This window comes from Culex quinquefasciatus, chromosome 2, assembly GCF_015732765.1.
Source record: "Culex quinquefasciatus strain JHB chromosome 2, VPISU_Cqui_1.0_pri_paternal, whole genome shotgun sequence".
NCBI lineage: Eukaryota > Metazoa > Arthropoda > Insecta > Diptera > Culicidae > Culex > Culex quinquefasciatus.
Window position 1 is genome coordinate 157,024,171 of NC_051862.1, and position 21,231 is coordinate 157,045,401.

A 21,231-nucleotide genomic window follows, 5' to 3' on the forward strand; every position below is an offset into this window, starting at 1 on the left:
CACGCCAAAGTCGTGCCTTGGTTGGTACGTCTGTGTGAGTGTGCGAGGTAGAGCTTAAACTTGTAAGCTCGCTCGGTCACAAACTACACTACCAATATCAACATAAAACGGAGAGCTTTTGCGATAGTGTTTAGGCTGTAGTCGGTGTGGTTTACTGTGTACAACTGCGGCGAGAGTTAGTCGTTGGCATTAGCGGGGAACCCGGCACTATCACACGGACGGGCACAGATGGACAGTTCTAAGCGAGGGATGTGCAAATGATTATTGCAAATTTTCTGATTAAAACTATTAGTTTTTTGCAAGTTTGTTTTTAGAAAATATCTACTTTTTCGGTCATTCTATTGCGAAAAAATGGCCTTTTTATAAGCACCAAAATAACAGTGTTGGAATGAATGCTGATAAGAACAACTTTTCAGCATTTGTATGGTTGGTGTGGTGTGGTTATTAGCTTTAGGTTGGTCCTATCCGAAATAGGGTGGTAAAAACATTGCACTTCCCGAGCAGACGGAAATAACTTGGAAATAACATTTTTTGATATTTGAAAATACAAGGCCAATAACATTTTATGTTATTTATAACAAGATTTGTTATTCGTCGTTATGATTTTTTTGTTATTGGACTTTTATTTAAATAACAGACTAATAACACTTTCAATTATTCTTCGAACAAATCTTTGTTATTATTTTTTGTTATTTTAACAACTAATCCGATCATCCCAATAACAGTTGGAAGTATTCTTCAATAACAAAAAATGTTAATTCAAAGTGGTTTTGGCTTTCAACCAATATCAGGCCAATAACAAATTTTAGTATGATAACATAAACTGTTATTAAACCCTTATGCAAAAATGGATTTTTCAAGAAGATTCCATAACATTTTCTGTTATTTTAACAGTATTTGTTATTGAAATGACATGAATTTTGTTATTACCGTCTGCCCGGGTTTATAATCAATTACACAAAAATCACATTTTTCAAAAAAAAAACATATCTGCATAACGACTGAAACAATGTTTGCTCGCCACGTTTAAAAATAAGGATTTTGGCTGGGGTTTTATGAAAAATACTAAAACATTCTAAAAACACAGCTGGGTACTCTTACAGGTCAAATAAAAACGCAATTTCCAAGATGTATTACGTAACATATCAAAAAAAAAAAAGATGATAATGTCCAACAGCGTTGCCACATGTACAGATTTGTCTGCAATGGTACAAATTTTCAGCAAAGATCTGGGTCCCACATAGAAAAATGGGCGGAAAACGGCCAGAAAGCGGGGACGTTTTGCCTGGAAGCGGGCCCGATTTTCAGCACGCTTTTTCCCCTCGTTGTGGCCCATTGCGTGCCAGAATGCAACATTTAGGCGGGCGTTACGAATTTTGGCCGCTGTGTTACGCCCGTCTCTGGCACGCTTTTGGGCCCGTTTTGACCACGATAACGGGCCTATAAACGGGGGACCGACGTGCCGGAAACCGGGGGGTTTCTCCTTCCTGTTTACTTCGGATTTCATCTTAGGGCGATTAAATAAAATAGGGTGACAAAAAAACACGACAGATTTTTTTTATTTAAAGAAATATTGAATTAACAACAAAACATTAACTAATTACCTAACTAGCTACAAAAAATATGAGTTGGGTTAGTATGTTAACAGGACTTTATTGATTTTATTGATGATTTGTTCAAATTTAGTTCATTTTAGTTAGATTTAGTTGAATTTAGATGAATTTAGTAAAAAATAGTTGAATTCAGTTATCTTTAGTTAAAATTAGATAAATTTAGTTAAAATTAGTTAAATTCATTTAAATTGGTTATCTTTAGTTAAATATAGTCAAATTAAGTAAAATTTTGTTAAATTTAGTTAAATTTATTCAAATTTTATTAAATTTAATTATATTTAGTTAAATTAAGTTAAATTGAGTTAGATTTAATAAAATTAAATTAAGTTTCGTAAAATGTCGCTTCATTTATTTTAATTTAGTTAACTTTGGCTAAATTAAGTTATTTCAAGTTAAAATTAGTTAAATTAAGTTAAATTGATTTAAATTGGGTTATATATAGTAAAATTTAGTTATATTTAGTTGAACTTAGTTAAATTTAGTTAAATTTAGTTGAATTCAGCTAGATTTAATTAAATTTAGTTGGATTTAGTAAAATTTCGCATAAATAATTTCATTTTAGTTAACTTTAGCTAAATTAAGTCATATTTAGTTAAAATTAGTTAAATTGAGTAAAACTGACTTAAATTGAGTAATATTTAGTTAAATTAAACTTATTCAAATTTAGTTAAATTTAGTAAGATTTAATTAATATTAGTTACATTTCGTCTTAATAAGTCAAATTTAGTTAAATTAAGTTGAATTTAATTAAGTTTCATAAAATTTCGCTTCATTTATTTCAATTTAGTTAACCTTAATAAAATTTAGTTAGATTTAGTCAAATTTAGTTAAATTTAGGTTGATTTGATTAAATTTAGTTGAATTAAGTTACATTTAGTCAAAATAAGTAAAAATTAGATAAATTAAGTAAAATTTGGTTTATTTTCGTGAAAAATCGCTTAATTTATTTTAAGTTAGTTAACTTTGGTTAAATCAAGTTATATTTAGTTAAAATTAGTTAAATTAAGTTAAATTGACCTAAATTGAGTTACATTTATGAAAATTTAGTTAGAAAAAGTTAAATTGACTTAAATTTAGTTAGATTGAATTAAATTTAGATGAATTTAGTTACATTTAGTCAAAATAAGTAAAATTTAGTTAGATTAAGTAAAATTTAATTAAATTTCGTTAAAATTCGCTTAACTTATTTCAATTTACTTAAATTTAGTTATATTTAGTTAAATTTAGGTAAATTGAGTTAAGTTCAATTGTATTTAGTAAGATTTAATTAAATATACTCGAATTAAGTTAAATTTAGTTAAAATAAGTAAAATTTAGTTAGATTGAGTAAAATTTAATTAAGTTTCGTAAAACTTCCCATAAATTATTTCAATTTAACTAACTTTGGCTAAATAAAGTCATATTAAGTTAAAATTAGTTAAATTAAGTTATATTAAGAAACATTTAGTTAAATTTACTTATATTTAGTTTAACTAAGTTAAATTTTGTTAAATATATTTTAATTCAGTGAAATTTTATTAATATAGTTAAATTAAGTAAAATTTATTTACATTTAGTTAAATTTAGTAGAATGTCATAAAATTTAGTAAACAAAATTAAGTTGAATTTAGTTAAATTGATCAACATTAATTTTTATTTAGTTATTTTTGAATTTTTTGAATTAAGTTCAATTAAGTTGAATTAAGTTCTATTTAGATAAATTTAGGTAAACTTCAATAAAATTGAATTTCGATAAATTTAGACGAATTATGTTCAATTTAAATAAATTCAAGTAAATTTTATTAAATTAAGTAAATTAAGTTGAAATTAGTTGAATTTTGTTTAGTTTATTAAAACTAAGCTCAATTTAGTTAATTTAGATAAATTTAGTTAAATTATCTAAATTCAGTTAAATTATGTAAATTTATTTAATTTATGTAGATTTAATTATATTTAGTTAAATTAAGCTAAATTAAGTAAAAATCATTCAAATTTAGTAAAATTCAGTCAAATTTTGCTGAGTTAAGTTCAATTTTGTTGTATTAAGTTAAATTTAGATGAATTTTGTAAATATTTGTAATTAAAGTTAAGTTAATTTAGTTAATGTTAGTTCAATTCAGTTCAATTCAGTTGAATTTTGTTGAATTAAGTTCAAATTAGATGAAATTAGTTATATTAAGTTAAATTTGGTTACATTTTGTTAAATGTTTTTTTAATTTAGTAACATTCACTTGAATTTAAATAATTAATTAAGTTAGATGAATTAAGTCCTATTGAAAAGTAAGTTAAATTTAGCTCAATTTGATTAAATTTAGCTGAATTTATTTAAATTAAGTTCAATGTAGTTAACTGAATTTAGTTAAATCTAGGTAATTAAGTTAAATTGATTTTAATTTAGTGAAAATAAATAAATATAGTTAAATTAAGTTAAATTTATTTTAATTTAGTTAAATTTAGTTACATTTAGTCGAATGTAATTAAATATAGTTAACAAAATTATTTTGAATTTGATCAAATTTTTCATTAATTTAGTTATTTTTTATGAACTGAGTCAAATTAAGTTTAATTATGTTAAAGTAAGCTGAATTAAGTTAATTAAGTTAAATTATCTAAATTTAGTTAAATTATGTAAATTTAATAAAATTTAGTTAAATTTAGTTAAATTTTGTCGAATTAAGTTCTGTTTAGATAAATTTAGTAAAAATTCCTTTAATTTGGCTGAATTAAGTTCAATAAAGTTAAATTTAGATAGGTTTAGACAAATTAAGTTCAATATCAATATATTTAAAAAATATTTTTAAATAAAGTAAATTAAGTTAAAATTAGTTGAATTGTGTTAAGTTTATTTCGTTTTTATTTAAATAAAGTAAAATTTAGTTAAATTGTGCAGATTCAGTTGAATTTTGTTGAATTCAGTTAAATTATGTAAATTTAATTGAATTTACTTAAATTATATGAATTAAATTTAATTTAGTTTAATTAAGCTAAATTAAGTAAAATTCATTAAAATTTTGTAAAATTCAGTTAAATTTTGGCGAGTTAAGTTCAATTTTGTTGTACAAGTAAAATTTAGTCGAATTAAGTTCAATTTCGATAAATTTAGTAAATTGATGTAATTTAGTTGCGTTAATTTAAATTAAGTTCAATTTAGTTTAATTCAGTTGATTTTGTTGAATTAAGTACAAATGGGATAAATTTAGTTATATTTGGGTAAATTTAGTTAAATTAAGTTTAATAAAAAATTGTAAAAGTTTGTTGAATTTAGTTAAATAAAGTTGAATTTAGTTAAATTTAGATTAATTAAGTTCAATTTAGATAAATTTAGTTAAATAAAGTTAAATAAAAAAAACAGTTGAATTTTGTTGAATTAAGTTCAATTAAGTTAAATTAAGGAAAAATTTAAATTGAATTAAGTTACATTTTGTTACATTTAGCTAAATTTAGTAAAATTCAGTTAAATTCAGTTGAATTAAGTTCAATTTAGTGCAGTTTAGTTAAATTTATTGAAATTAGGTAAATTTCGTTAAATTATATAAATTTAGTTCAATCAAGTTGAATTAAATTAAATTCAGTTGAATTTTGTTGAATTAAGTCAAATAAAGTTAAATTTAGTCGAATTAAAATGAATGAAATTCATTAGATATATTAAAAAAAAAGTTGAATTAAGTTCAATTTAGTTAAATTAAGTAAAATTCAGATAAATTTTGTTGAATTAAGTTTAATTTTGCTAAACTCAGTTATTTTTTTTTTAATTCAGTGAAATTTAGTTGAATAATGTTGAATAAAGTTTAATTTAGTCAAATATAAATGGATTAAGTTCAATTTAGATAAATTTAGCTAAATTAAAAAAAAATCAGTATAATTTTGTTGACTTAAGTTCAATTTAGTTAAATTAGTTGAATTAAGCTAAATTTAGAAAAAAATCGTGAAATTAAGTTAAATTTCATAATTCAAATTCAATTTAATTAAACTCAGTTAAATTAGGTAAATTATGGAAAATTTAGTATGTATTCGTGTATTTTCGTTTTTTTTTGTATTTTTTTAGTTTTTAATTCTCTTTTTTTTGTATTCTAAATTTTTGTATTTTTGTTTGTTAGTATTTTGTGTTTTCGTATTCGTATTCGTTTTGGTTTTATTTTATGTTTTCTTTGCGTTTTTTTTTTCAATTTTATGTGTTTTGTATTGTAGTTGTGTATTTTTATCTCTTCTTTTGTGGTTTTAGATTTTATGTATTTTTAGTTTTTGGTTCATCTTTGTACTTTTGTGTTTTTATTATTTGTTTTTTTTTCGTAATTGTGTATTTTTGCGCTATTTTTGTATTCATAAATTTGTGTCTTTCCTTTTTTTTTGTGTTTATGTATTTATAAATTTATGTTTTTTTTACTTTCATATTTTGCAGCTGTGTATTTTTGTTTTTTTTTTTTTGTTTCACTTGACTGTTGATGACCGGATTTGGGTTGTTCGAGATCTCAGTTAGGGGGGAACGGGAACCACACACTGAACCCCGCTGTGCAGAATCTCTGGAACAACTGGTGCTGATGGAAGATGTTGCTAGGAATTCGGCACCGCATTATCGTTCTGGCCAAACTCTCGTAGAGGAGATTCACTTTGTTGGGCTGGACTTGTGGTAGCGGACGCGGTATTAAAGGCGAAATGATGAGGGGTTTCACGTTTACGGGTTTCTCGGTGCGGTCATTGTCGTCGGTAAACGGGTGACAGCGGGTTGCGGTTGACGTTTTGCTGAAATAAGTGAAAAGTCAGTAATCTAGGGTTTATCTTATGTAAATCTGTAACTCACCATCGCCTCAGCTGCTGCTTCTCCGGTCCTCCCCCATATCTTCTGCACCCCAATCCGGTTCATACTGGTGCCGAAAATGGCAAATGTCTGCGACGTCTTCTTCACCGGCGTAACACGCTTCCCGCGGGACGGAATTGAACTCCCCAGCCGTGGCTTTTTCTTAATTGATTTTCTTGCCGGCCTGCCCCCCCTTCAGTGTCCGATTCCTGCTCCATTCCGACAACACGGGCAACGAGTACTGCTGCAGCTTGTCCGCGTCCAGTTGTATGAGGTGGGCGAGACGGTTCCCTGGCGGACGTTCTTGGAAATCAGGTCGAAGTCGTTGCTGGGGGAGAGACGCGGGGAAAGTGAGGTTAGGTGGTGGTTAATTTGTGATTTTGTGGGGATCTTACCGTTCAAGAAATGTGATCACGTCATCTACGATGGTTCCGGGCACGGGATTCCCGGAAAACCAAACTGGTTGACTGGTTGCTTCTTCGCGGCGGTAGCCGCTGGAAGTTCGATCGGATCACTGGGGGTCTTCGGCGCCGGACTTGTAACAAACCGCACGGGCGCGGGTTCTTTTATCGTTGAGTGGACGACTTCTGGTTCGGGAAAGCCGGGAAAACGCGGCTGGGGAAACCGGGGAAACCGGGAAAACGCGGCCGGGGGAACTTCGGAACGCGTCCCGGAACGTTCGCGAGCTTTCGTTGTTGAAGCTGGTGATGAATGACTCAACACGTGTAAATGCAAATTTTTGACAGTTGCTGGTCGCGTTACGAAAGGGGATTGTGTGCGTGAGAGCGGCAAAAAGCAAATATGTTGGTGTGTGTGTGGAAAACAACTATACAGTTTTTTAAGGATTGTGTCCAGACTTAGCGTCTTAACTGGCCCTGGCGATGCCCGATAATCGCCCGCAGCCCCCCTAAAGTTAGAGTGGGGTACAGAATCTGTATGTACAGATGACAGAAATTTGGATGACCGATTTATACAGATTTTCAGAAAAAAAGTTACTTTGTTTGTTTGTTTGTTTATTTATTAAATACAGCAGCGTAAGGCTTACACCTTTTTAAATTGCTACCTCCGGTGTCATTACGTTTAAAATACAATTAAAAAGAAAACTACACTAAATTTACGGGTTCTCCACAGGATGATGTCGTCTTTCTCGTTGTCGACTCGCCTTTTCTCGTCTCAGCGTTGATATTCCAGCGTAGTCCAGGGTTAGTCCGAGGGGATGGGGGTTTGCCCCTTATGCGACCTCATCCAGGGGGCTCAAATGCCCGGGGGGTTGTCCCTATTCCACTCTTCATGTAACTTGTGGTTAGGGGGCCCCGGGTCACTTGAGCACCTCCGTGGATTTTTCAGCTGGCGTGTCGTGTCTACCAGGCACCCCGGAGGAGCCGGAGGGTTGTCCCTATGCCACTCTTCCTATAGCTTGTGGTTAGGGGGGCCCCGGGACATCCGGGCGCGACAGTGGTTACACACGGTTACTACGGCTGCGGTCGGTTCCAGAAAGCCAAGCAGCCGCTCTTAAAAGTTGCTTCCGAAGTCGTTCGCTTCAGTTCAGCAGGCAGCATGTTCCAGTATACCGCACCCCTGACGAACAGCGAACTCGCGTAGGCCAACGTGTTGTTTCGAGGAAGGATCAGGTTTTGCTGGCGACGGCCTCGGAAGGGTACTAGTTTCTGGTACAGTAGTGGTGGGGAGCGCGTTGTGAACAGTTTCCGTTTTATCCACCTTTAGGTGGTTGGTGCCTTCCTCGCAATCATAAAGTGAACACACTACACAGCCTCAAAAAAGTGTATAAATAACACTTATTTTTATCAAAATACCTGAGATCCGGCCTCAATTTTTTTAATTAAAACACTAAAACAATTATAACTTTTGATAAGATTGTCAGATCTTCAATCTTTTGGGCTCGTTGGAAAGATCTTTTGAAAACCTATCCAACGATGAGTCGCATGATAGATCCGGACAACCTTTTCATCAAAATATTTGAGATCCGGCCTAAAAAAAGTGTATAAAAAACACTTAAGTGCTCATAACTTTTGATGGGATTATCAGATCTTCAATCTTTTGAACGCGTTGAAAAGGTCTTTCAAATACCTTTCTAACATTATGTAGCATTACGGGTTTTCTTACAAAAACCACCCTTTTTACAATTTTCTGAAGTTTAGCTAAAATCGGTTTTTCGGCATAACTTTTAAAGTACTTTTCTAAACTTCAAAATGTTAACTAGGGTCTTGTGGGACCCCAAGACGGATCGAATGAGACCAAAACGGTCCAAATCGGTTCAGCCAGTCCGGAGATAATTATGTGCATATTTTTCTGTGCACGGATTCACATCCAGACACACGCACAGACATTTGTTCAGAATTTGATTCTGAGTCGATAGGTATACGTGAAGGTGGGTCTACGAGGTCGAACTAAGAAGTTTATTTTTCGAGTGATTTTATAGCCTTTCCTCATTGAGGTGAGGAAGGCAAAAAACGGATTTCTACTCGAAATGATATTATTTAATCCTTAAGTTATTGCAGTTATAACTAAACATTTAAAAAAAATGTTCATCAATTTAATCTAGTTTAACGTTTAAAATCATTTTGAAACGGATCATGCTTATACTTTTAAGGATCTTTGATCCAGTTGTACTAGAATATTGTGAACCATCAATCCCTCCCCCTATTAACCCCGAGTCAGCCACGAAAATGGGCTCCACTCCCACTAAAATTTACACACAATAACTTAATAATAACGTAATAACTCTTAGTTTTAAGAAAACTGTAAACACATAAGTAAACTTGGTGCTAACCAGGTCCCACTACGGAAATAGACCTAATAAAAATAATTTTGTGAAAAAAAAATTGTGATCCATCCGACTAGATTTCAAGCCTGATAGCAATTGGAACAGAAATTTTTTATGACACTTCATAGCATAGCATTTCATTTATAACTTGTAATGCCCCACTCATGCTCCTTATTGCTTTTTTATAAATCATGATTAGGGTTAGTGAAATTTCACGACAGCGTGAATTCCGTGAAATCTAACTTTTTCCGCGAAATCCCGTGAAATTTTAAGTTTGTGTGAAACTGTAACGATTTTTCTCAAAATAATTTATTAAACTCAAATAGGAATAAAAATAAAATAATAAACTACTGTAGAAATAAGCGAGTGAATACCCATATTTAATTATCAATACAGGGTTAGTGATTTTTTACGATTTCGTGGCACGCCGTCCATTCGTGAAATTTATTGATTTTCTCTAATATTTTTTTTTTTAAATAACAGCTTAGTAAATATTTCATCTATAAAAACTATTTAAATATTTTTTTTTTGTTTTCAATGTCAAAGAATTGTTCAGGTTTTCAGTTTCTTCAAGAAACTAAGTAAGGCTAGTAATATTTTCATTCGCTGTCATAAAAAAAATACGGATATTTTATTCGAATGGTTAAGTTTCAAAAGAAATTAAAAGAAACTAGCTTTGTTTTTTCTTTAAATAACATGAAGAGTATTTTTTTTCTTGAAACATTTCAGATTTTTTCCGAGTCCTGTTTGATATTAACGATATTTGATTATTTGGAATGATGATTCCTTTAAAAGTTATAAAAAATCTTAAGTTTCGATTTTGTTACAAATTATACTATTTTTGCCCATGTGCTTTAAAATTTAAATTTTGAAAAAGGAGATGAAAACCTTTTAAAAAAAAAAATCTATAGCACATTTGGCACAAAATTCGCAGAACATTCAAATTATTTTACTCATTATTCGGCCGGACAAGATTGTTAAATCTTGCTTTGATATGAAATTAATTAAAAATGTAAAATAATAAAAAACTAAATCAGCGAAAACTTTTAAGCTTTATTAGATGGATATTAAAAAAAACAGTTCCATAAATGGGAATACACATGCCCTGCATTTTGTTTCAAAATATAAATAGAGCCCATCCATAAACCAGGTGGAAACTTTTTCGAAAATTAGGAGAAATTTTTCCGTGTCACTTTCAAATTCAGTAATGATTTTTTTAGTTTATTGAAGAATAATAAATAATGAAGTATAAAAAGTAGTTTCTGTGATTTAAACATAAGATTTTCACTAAAAATGTTATTTTCACATTTTTCACATTCCGCGAAATTTGCGTGAAATTTGGGGTTCTAAAACTGAGGTCCCCGTGAAATTTGTAATTTTCGAGCGTGAAAAATCACTAAGCCTAGTCATGATATAATATTCATAAAAATGATTTAAAAATCAATGAGAAAACAGATAAAAAATAAAATACTTAAAAAATTTAATGAATGATGAAAATAATGATTCATTATTCTTAATGTTTTTTTTTTTATTACTACATATGAATATATTTTGAACATATTTTAAATCTGTGATCTTGCTTTTAACGTTATTTCAGCAAAAACATAATAAAATAATTTTTTTTTTTTAATAAGGCTGGTACAAATATTTTTAAAAGTTTTTGTCACCCCCTTCAAAATTGGCCCGAAAAATCAGGGGCAAAAATATTTTTACAATAAACTTCAAAATTTCAATGAAAATTCAAGTGCAACCAGCTGAAATCAAATTAAAATACATTCTCCTGCGTTTAAAATCATTTTTAGCATGTTTGGGTTTATTAAAAAATTTTAAGGTTTTTTGAAAATTTTCGATGCAAAATCTTTTTTTTCGATACAATTTTTGATTTTGTCAGATCTTAGATTTTTTGAAAACTAATGATTGCAAAACAACTGATCTAGTGTAAAATGCATTTTAAAACACTTTTTTCATTTAAATGTGATGACTATGGCTTGTTATTTAATTTTTTTTTCCCCCCCCCCCCCCTTGACCTCGGCCAGGGTCGAGGGACAAAAACTTTTTTAAATATTTGCATCGGCCTAAATATAATAATAAATATATAATCTATTCAACATTCCATATGTCCACCATGACATCAACCAAAATCAAAACGCACTGAATTTGAAAAATATTTAGTGGCGCGTGGGGAGACTTCATAACTTTTTTTTGTATTGAACATTACTCTGTCAATTTCTCACAAAACTATGAATTATTTGCATGATTTGAAAGCTTAAACATTCAATTATGTTTGACTGATAAGGGTATTTCATCAGATGAACTCATCGAATCATGCCAAGCGTTAAAAAAAATTAAACTGACATTTTCAAAATGTTAGGGGTAACTTGATCCCCTTTCAACAAGTTGAAGAAATCATAAGTAAAATGTTTCTTATTCATCCAAAGTTTTAAATTTTTATAAGTTACAGCAATTTTACATAAAACCTGTTCGTTTGTGTTCAAAATATAACAAGTTTAGTATGTAAAATATTTAAAAACTTGAAATATTCTTCTTTAGACAAAAATTGAGCATGTTTACAAGAGCTGGTAATTTTTGGTTACAAAACATTTAAAAAATGGTTCAAACTACAGTAAGTTATATTTGAACACCCAGTCCATTTAATTAAGCTTGAGGCTGATTCCAGTGACTGTAAAAATGCAGGGATCAAGCCTCCCTAAACGCACTTTTTTAAGCAATTGATAGTAAGAATAGTATGACTATAAATTTAACGTCAAATGCGTATGGATTTTGGAGTTGATAAGTTTATCAAACAATTTGCACATAAAAAAAATTAAATAAATTTGGAGTGTTTTCTATACATATCAAAACAAAGAAAAAAGAGCAGCACCTTTTAGAAAAATGTGTTTAACCCAATCTAAACATTTTTAATTTTTTTTCTTTGTTTTCTACAATAAGTTTAGGTCAATTTCGCACAACTTTCTAGAACAAATCTATTTTTTTAACCCACAAGCTGACTTAGAATCAAGTGTCCCCACTCTCCCCTTTATTTATCTGTTAAAATTATTGGGCTCTGTTATTCTAAAAACTATCCGACCATATCAATAACAAAATTTTGTATTTATTATGTTGTATTTTATTATTTTGTATGTAATCTCTAAAAAACTGTTTTCTTTCTTCATCTGAACGACAGCAAAAGAAGTCGAAATGGATAACCACAGCCGTTATTTTTTTCAAAAGTAATGTACACCAAGTTTGTCCGCTGCAAATATTTTTCAAAGCTTATGTCGCCATTTTAAACAAAATGAACATTCCTAACACTGAATAGCATTTCAATATGTTTGCCAGCCACCACCTAGTGGTATTTGTCTTGTTTCTACGATTGAACAGTAAATAGAGAAAAAGCGTTAGCTCCACTGCCAGTAGTATTGGAGCTCGGTTCTAGGAATCACTTTACTGCAAACTTTAACTTCTCCTATTGAATCATCCTTAGATAAATTAAGAAATTAGCACTTTGTGATTTTGTTTTCCTGACATTTAATTATTAAATTGGTGTCCATGTTTTGGCAAAACATTTCCATTATAGCCTTAACAAACCTTTGAAAAAGTGCACACTACTGCTCCCTCCCCCCAAACTTATTCCACTAGCAGTAGCGAGTGAGACAACTTTGCAACGTTTAGGGGCTTCTACTTAGCGCTCACAATGTTTTTTTTTTTGCGAGTGCTTACCCTTCGTTAACCGGTGCGCGATGGCTTCTGAACTTTATTAGCAAAATCGTTCATCCGTCATTACGGCGCGGTGTTCGAAAAATTTGAGAGCTTCCCACCACCAAACGAGAGAGCCACAGTTAATTTGCTGGCCCGCAAGTTGATGTTTTGTTCTTAATAGCTATGACTAGGCGCGCAAGGCCCGCAATTCACCGCACATAACCGGGTCAAGGATCACGGTGAGGGATCCTGTGGTTGAACTTTTCGAAGATCTTGGGGGGGGGGAGTCCTCATCAGTTGGTGGCGTGTCAAATTTACGACTCAAAATTTGTGTGAACGCGGAGCGAACGTTCTAAAATTCCGCAATCAACGCGGGCGCGATTTCACGCGGAATTAAATCATGCAGATTTCGCAGATTATCACGGTCGGATCTTAATGGGGCGAACCTTCGCCAAAGTGTCATGGATGCAATTTGCGACGACGACGACGAGTCTATTTTGTGTCCCCGGGCGCGGGTTCGTCGCTTGTGGCGCAAAGCTCACCGCCAAGTCTTTCCCCTCTGTCTTTTTACACGTAGCCAAAACACGTAGCGTACATAATTTTCCATCAAGTCTGTGTTGCTTGCTTGCTCGGCATCTTCACATGTATGAATGATGCACATCAGTCAACGGCACTGGAGTTGTGATTGATGCATTCGGTTTTGTGTCCTATAACACAATCAATGTCAATCGTCTCATCACTATTCCCATCACCTTTGGCAGTGGGTGCACGTGTAGGCAGTAGACACAGGGATGGTCAGATTTTAGTGCTTTTTATTAACGTCTTTTTTTGTTAATAAAATTTGGTAAGGTATGCCCCCGAATCCTCCCTACCCTTTATGATCTGTGAAATGTGTTCCGTTGGCATAACATTTCCAATAAGAATCGTATTTTAGGGAATATTTAGGTTGAAGAAGTGCAATCGAATCAGACCTCGATCTAAAAATAATTGCCAGAAGTCCATTTTTAAACCATTTTCAAATCTTTGAATGCAGTTGAATAAGAACTCATCAACTTGTAAAAAAATATGGGTTTGGTCATTTTGCTCATTTCGTGTAACTTTATCATTTTTTTTTGTAAAAAAATGGGTCTAATTTAAAGTTCTAGGGACCAACGAGCTCACAGCTAAAAACGTTTTACCAGCATGTTTTAACGTAACATATCCAATCCAATCCAATCCAATCCAATCCAATCCAATCCAATCCAATCCAATCCAATCCAATCCAATCCAATCCAATCCAATCCAATCCAATCCAATCCAATCCAATCTAATCTAATCCAATCCAATCCAATCCAATCCAATCCAATCCAATCCAATCCAATCCAATCCAATCCAATCCAATCCAATCCAATCCAATCCAATCCAATCCAATCCAATCCAATCCAATCCAATCCAATCCAATCCAATCCAATCCAATCCAATCCAATCCAATCCAATCCAATCCAATCCAATCCAATCCAATCCAATCCAATCCAATCCAATCCAATCCAATCCAATCCAATCCAATCCAATCCAATCCAATCCAATCCAATCCAATCCAATCCAATCCAATCCAATCCAATCCAATCCAATCCAATCCAATCCAATCCAATCCAATCCAATCCAATCCAATCCAATCCAATCCAATCCAATCCAATCCAATCCAATCCAATCCAATCCAATCCAATCCAATCCAATCCAATCCAATCCAATCCAATCCAATCCAATCCAATCCAATCCAATCCAATCCAATCCAATCCAATCCAATCCAATCCAATCCAATCCAATCCAATCCAATCCAATCCAATCCAATCCAATCCAATCCAATCCAATCCAATCCAATCCAATCCAATCCAATCCAATCCAATCCAATCCAATCCAATCCAATCCAATCCAATCCAATCCAATCCAATCCAATCCAATCCAATCCAATCCAATCCAATCCAATCCAATCCAATCCAATCCAATCCAATCCAATCCAATCCAATCCAATCCAATCCAATCCAATCCAATCCAATCCAATCCAATCCAATCCAATCCAATCCAATCCAATCCAATCCAATCCAATCTAATCTAATCTAATCTAATCTAATCTAATCTAATCTAATCTAATCTAATCTAATCTAATCTAATCTAATCTAATCTAATCTAATCTAATCTAATCTAATCTAATCTAATCTAATCTAATCTAACCTAACCTAATCTAATATAATCTAATCTAATCTAATCTAATCTAATCTAACCTAATCTAATCTAATCTAATCTAATCTAATCTAATCTAATCTAATCTAATCTAATCTAATCTAATCTAATCTAATCTAATCTAACCTAATCTAATCTAATCTAATCTAATCTAATCTAATCTAATCTAATCTAACCTAATCTAATCTAATCTAATCTAACCTAATCTAATCTAATCTAATCTAATCTAATCTAATCTAATCTAATCTAATCTAATCTAATCTAATCTAATCTAATCTAATCTAATCTAATCTAATCTAATCTAATCTAATCTAATCTAATCTAATCTAATCTAATCTAATCTAATCTAATCTAATCTAATCTAATCTAATCTAATCTAATCTAATCTAATCTAATCTAATCTAATCTAATCTAATCTAATCTAATCTAATCTAATCTAATCTAATCTAATCTAATCTAATCTAATCTAATCTAATCTAATCTAATCTAATCTAATCTAATCTAATCTAATCTAATCTAATCTAATCTAATCTAATCTAATCTAATCTAATCTAATCTAATCTAATCTAATCTAATCTAATCTAATCTAATCTAATCTAATCTAATCTAATCTAATCTAATCTAATCTAATCTAATCTAATCTAATCTAATCTAATCTAATCTAATCTAATCTAATCTAATCTAATCTAATCTAATCTGATCTAATCTAATCTAATCTAATCTAATCTAATCTAATCTAATCTAATCTAATCTAATCTAATCTAATCTAATCTAATCTAATCTAATCTAATGATGTTTCATTCATATTCATCATTTCATATTCCTATGTTCTTAACTTTCTCGTTTAGAGCAGGTGGGATTCCAACCCAGAACCATTCGCTTATTAAGCCAACTTGAAGCCAACACCGTAACCAGTCATCCACGGCTGCTCTCTTTTAGTAAAATATGCGAGAAATCACAAAAAAAACAACAAAAATGCATATGGGAAATTCCCCGCCAAGCTGGCGAAATCGAGAAAAGTTGCCCAAACTCCTCTTCGATTTGTGAGAAACTTTGTCCTTAGGGGTAATTTTTGTTCCTGATCACAAATCCAAGCTCCATTTTTCGATTTGTCTTGGCGGAAGGACGGTACAACCCCTTCCATTTTTGAACATGCATAAAAAGACATGTTTTGCCTTCCTCACTGAGGTAAGGCTATAATCCTGCTCTGAAAATGAACTTTTTATTAAAAGCACCTAGACCCACCTTCATGTATACATATCGACTCAGAATCGAAAACTGAACAAATGTCTGTGTGTGTGTATGTGTGTGTGTATGTGTGTGTATGTATGTATGTGACCAAAATTCTCACTGAGTTTTCTCAGCACTGGCTGAACCGATTTTGATCGAACCAGTTGCATTCGACTTGGTTTAGGGTCCCATACATCGCTATTGAATTGTTTGAAGTTTCGATAAGTAGTTCAAAAGTTATATATAAAAATGTGTTTTCACAAATATCCGGATCTCAATTATATGCATGTAAACGATGTCCGGATCCATCATTCGACCCATCATTGGTTAGGTAATTGAAAGGCCTTTCCAATGAGTACAAAACATTGAAGATCTGGCAACCCTGTCTCGAGTTATGGCCACTTAAGTGATATTTATGTACTTTTTTGAAGCCGGATCTCACTTAAATGTATGTAAACTATGTCCGGATCCACAATCCGACCCATCGTTGGTTAGATAATTAAAAAGCCTTTCCAATGAGTACAAAACATTGAAGATCTGGCAACCCTGTCTCGAGTTATGACCACTTAAGTGATATTTATGTACTTTTTTGAAGCCGGATCTCACTTAAATGTATGTAAACTATGTTCGGATCCATCATCCGACCAATCGTTGGTTAGATAATTGAAAAGCCTTTCCAATGAGTAGAAAACATTGAAGATCTGGCAACCCTGTCTCGAGTTATGACCACTTAAGTGATATTTATGTACTTTTTTGAAGCCGGATCTCACCTAAATGTATGTAAACTATGTCCGGATCCATCATCCGACCCATCGCTGGGTAGGCAATTAAAAGGCCTTTTCAACGAGTCCAAAACATTGCAGATCTGGCCACCCTGTCTCGAGTTATGACCACTTAAGTGATATTGATGTACTTTTTTGAAGCCGGATCTCACTTAAATGTATGTAAACTATGTTCGGATCCATCATCCGACCAATCATTGGTTAGGTAATTAAAAAGCCTTTCCAATGAGTACAAAACATTGAAGATGTGGCAACCCTGTCTCGAGTTATGACCACTTAAGTGATATTTATGTACTTTTTTGAAGCCGGATCTCACTTAAATTTATGTAAACTATGTCCGGATCCATCATCCGACCCATCGGCAATTGAAAGGCCTTTCCAAAGAGTCCAAAACATTGAAGATCTAGCAACCCTTTCTAGAGTTATTACCACTTAAGTTATATCTGTGTTTTTTTCTGGATCTAAAAAAAGCTGAAATGTGTGTCCAAACCACTCATATTACCCATTTTATGGTAAAAAGTGAGGAAGGCATCAACCACATAGGTGGATTAGGTTAGTTTTTCAATAATTTGCAGTCTGAAATGGTGCTGAGATGGAAATATGGTGTCAAAGGGACTTTTTATGTAAAATTGGACTCAATTTTACATAAAAGTCCCTTTGGAAAACGCCAAAAAGTTTTAAAAACTCTGTACTTTTCCGTTATTCAGATGTGAATTTTTTGGTACATGTCAGCAGACAATTACAAAAATGTTGATACATAAACATAAGGGGTTTGATTGCAATCGTTACGAGTTATCGCGATTTTACGAGAAAAAAAGTTTGAATAAGTCGTTGTCGTTAATCATGGCCGTTCGCAGTAGTGTCAACCATCGCGACGCTCATTTTTGGTTCGCGGCACATTTTTCGTTTGTAGTGCTTTTCAGTTACGGAATTCGACAAAATGGTGTTCGAAGCACTTGTAGAACTCACCAACAGCAACATTTCTTCAGAACATTGTATAGCTGTAAAATTCATACGAAAAAAGTTACAAGAAGATTCCAGACCTCAGGACCAATGGTTCGCGATGCTTTCGTTTGCCTAACGCATTTTTGGTTGTAACTTTTTTTGTATTCATCAAAAATCAATACTATGTTCAGTAAAGTTGTACGATTTGGTGTGTTCTACAAGTCCTTCACACACAACTTTGTCAAATTCCGTAACTGAAAAGCACTAACTACAAACAAAAAATGTGCCGCGAACCAAAAATGAGCGTCGCGATGGTTGACATCACTGGCCGTTCGTGGTCACCCGCGAACGACGAAACAAAGAGAATTTTGCGTTTCTCTTTGTTTCGTCGTTCGCGGGTGACTATGAGCGGCCACGATTAACGTCAACCAACTTATTCAAACTTTTTTTTTCTTAAGATTGCAATAACTCGTGATGAGTACAAGCAAACTCCTTATGTTTATATATTAATTTTTCTTTAATTGTCTGTTCTACAACTTTGTAGAAAATTACTACACTCTAAAAAAAATATTGCAGTGAGAAAAAAAAGAAATTTTGAAATGAAAAATTTTTGTTCTAAATGAAAAGAATGACATTTCTTGTTTATTGTAGATCCGAAAATTAGAAAATTACATTTAATTTTCTCGTGAATGACATGTGCTATTTTTTTTAACAATTAAGGGACGGAAAATGGCAGAGTTTTTAAAAGCATTCAGTGTTTTTTTTTTTTTTTTTGATGAGTTGATGAGTTGAGTTAAATTTTGTAAATTTGTTAGATTTTTTTTGGGTTTTTAAGGTAGGTATTAGGATGTAACAAAAATGACTTTTTGGCGGGCATTCAAGGGTTTGTTCCGGTGGGCATACTAAGCCTAAATCCAAAATATGAGCTTGATTGGACGTAACAGGAGCTGGCGCTCCGCCCTTCAATTTTAAATGGGATTTAACCCGTAAAAAAAGATTTTTTCAAAAATGTCACTTTTTGAGGCATTTTGGCCACTGAAGCGTTTATTTTCAACATCATTGGCGTGTAGGCCAGATCCTTGCGCATCTTTTGGTATATATAAAATTTAAATTTGGAGCACCCTGGAGCTCAGTACAGGCCTTCAAAGTTTGGCATTTTTTTCGAAAAATCGGCCCCGGCAAAATCAAATGGCGTCTAGGGCGTCGCGAGGCGCGACGCATATCTTTTTTGCCGGGACCGATTTTTCGAAAAAAATGCCAAACTTTGAAGGCCTGTACTGAGCTCCAGGGTGCTCCAAATTTAAATGTTATATATACCAAAAGATGCGCAAGGATCTGGCCTACACGTCAATGATGTTGAAAATAAACGCTCCAGTGGCCAAAATGCCTCAAAAAGTGACATTTTTGAAAAAATCTTTTTTTACGGGTTAAATCCCATTTAAAATTGAAGAGCGGAGCGCCAGCTCCTGTTACGTCCAATCAAGCTCATATTTTGGATTAAGGCTTAGTATGCCCACCGGAACAAACCCTTGAATGCCCGCCAAAAAGTCATTTTTGTTACACTCTAGTAGGTATGCTTTGATGATCAACTCAAAGAAAACATCGTTTCCTTTATATTTTACGAAAACCCCAGTTATGAAGGAAAACGCTAATTAAATGCGATAAGATAATTCGAATCATCGATATCTATAAAATCATAACATACAAGGGTTTATTGAAAATTGAAGCACCGACAACCAAGCAACAGATTCTATTCCAAACTGAACAGTGCGACTCTCTAACCCAGTCTCCAAATGAGTTCGCATCGGCACCTAATGTTTGTAATGCAAATAAGTCGGCAAAACTAATGGTGCCTCATATCGATAAAATCGAGACCAGCGCAAAATTGATGCTACGCACATTAGATATCACCGAGTCAAAAGTTGGTCACCACGTCACCATCATAAATGGCACCACAGATCGAGTCCAGGGGACCAGCTCTAATCCTAACCGGTAATACGGGGGAACGGATGATCTTGAAAGTTAATAAAGAAAAAAAAAATCTAAAATCCCTTAAATGATGAGCTGAACATTGACATTCACCGCCTTTGGAGCAAACATCGCTGGTTGGTCCACATACGTGATGCTGCGGCTGCGGCTGAGAGGAGGTGGCATCTCCGGCCTGGGGGTGTTCAATGCAAACGCCGAGATTGCGCGTACCTTTCGAGCAGCCGTAAGTGCTAGACGTGATACCAAAATCCTTGATTTTGTTTGTTGGCTTAGACGAAAGTAAACGTCAACGGTTGAACTCGTTTAGGTAAATTATCGATAGGGTGCGAAAGCTAGTGTGTCTGTTGTCCGTCCCTGGACTGTGTCTTCAGCGTCATCTGCCAAGGTGGCTCTTTCCAATGTTTGACCAATTGGTTGGGAAACTTTGCGAAATTTGTTAGCGATGACTACTAAAGTTTTGGTTTGTACTGTGTGATGTCCAGGATTTTAGCTGTCAAGGTCAAGTCCAGATTTTAGCTGTCAAGGTCAAGTGACTTTCAGATAGTCTATAAAATAAGGTTGGAACTACGTAGTATTTAACGAGAGCTTGATCGTTAAATCCTAAATCAAATCCTAAATCAAGTGAATTAAGTAAAGAAGAGGAGTCATTTAGCACTCTTCCGCAAACTCAACTCTCCGAATTGCAGCCCCATCAATGACGGTCGGGTGCCATCCGGAACTCGATTTACCTATGCAAATTGTCACTCCTGCGTGACATTGAAATCGTGCAACTCGAATCGATCGACCTCACTCCACGTTGTTGTACTCTATTTCACATTCCTAGTTCAAACAGCTTGAATGATTCGACTGGATTGGCGGCGGTGCTAATTATCGATCGTAAATGATTTTGAAAGAGGTGCAAAACTGCGTGCACGCCCAAGAAAGGTGACAAATCGCGCCCAAGAGGACCACTAACTCGACATGACATCAACTCGGCAGAGTCCGGCACGTGACAACCCGTTAAATATGGTCCACGGACGGACCTACAAAATTCGCACCACGGACTCAGAAGGTTCAAGCCGTAAATCATTCCGCCCCGTCCGGTGGCAATTTTAGACCTGCACAGTTTCTTTTTAATGGCTCGCCTCTGTCTAAACGCCAAACTTTCATAAATCGCGTTAAAACATAAAAAGGTGTTTTGTGGAAGCAGCAGAC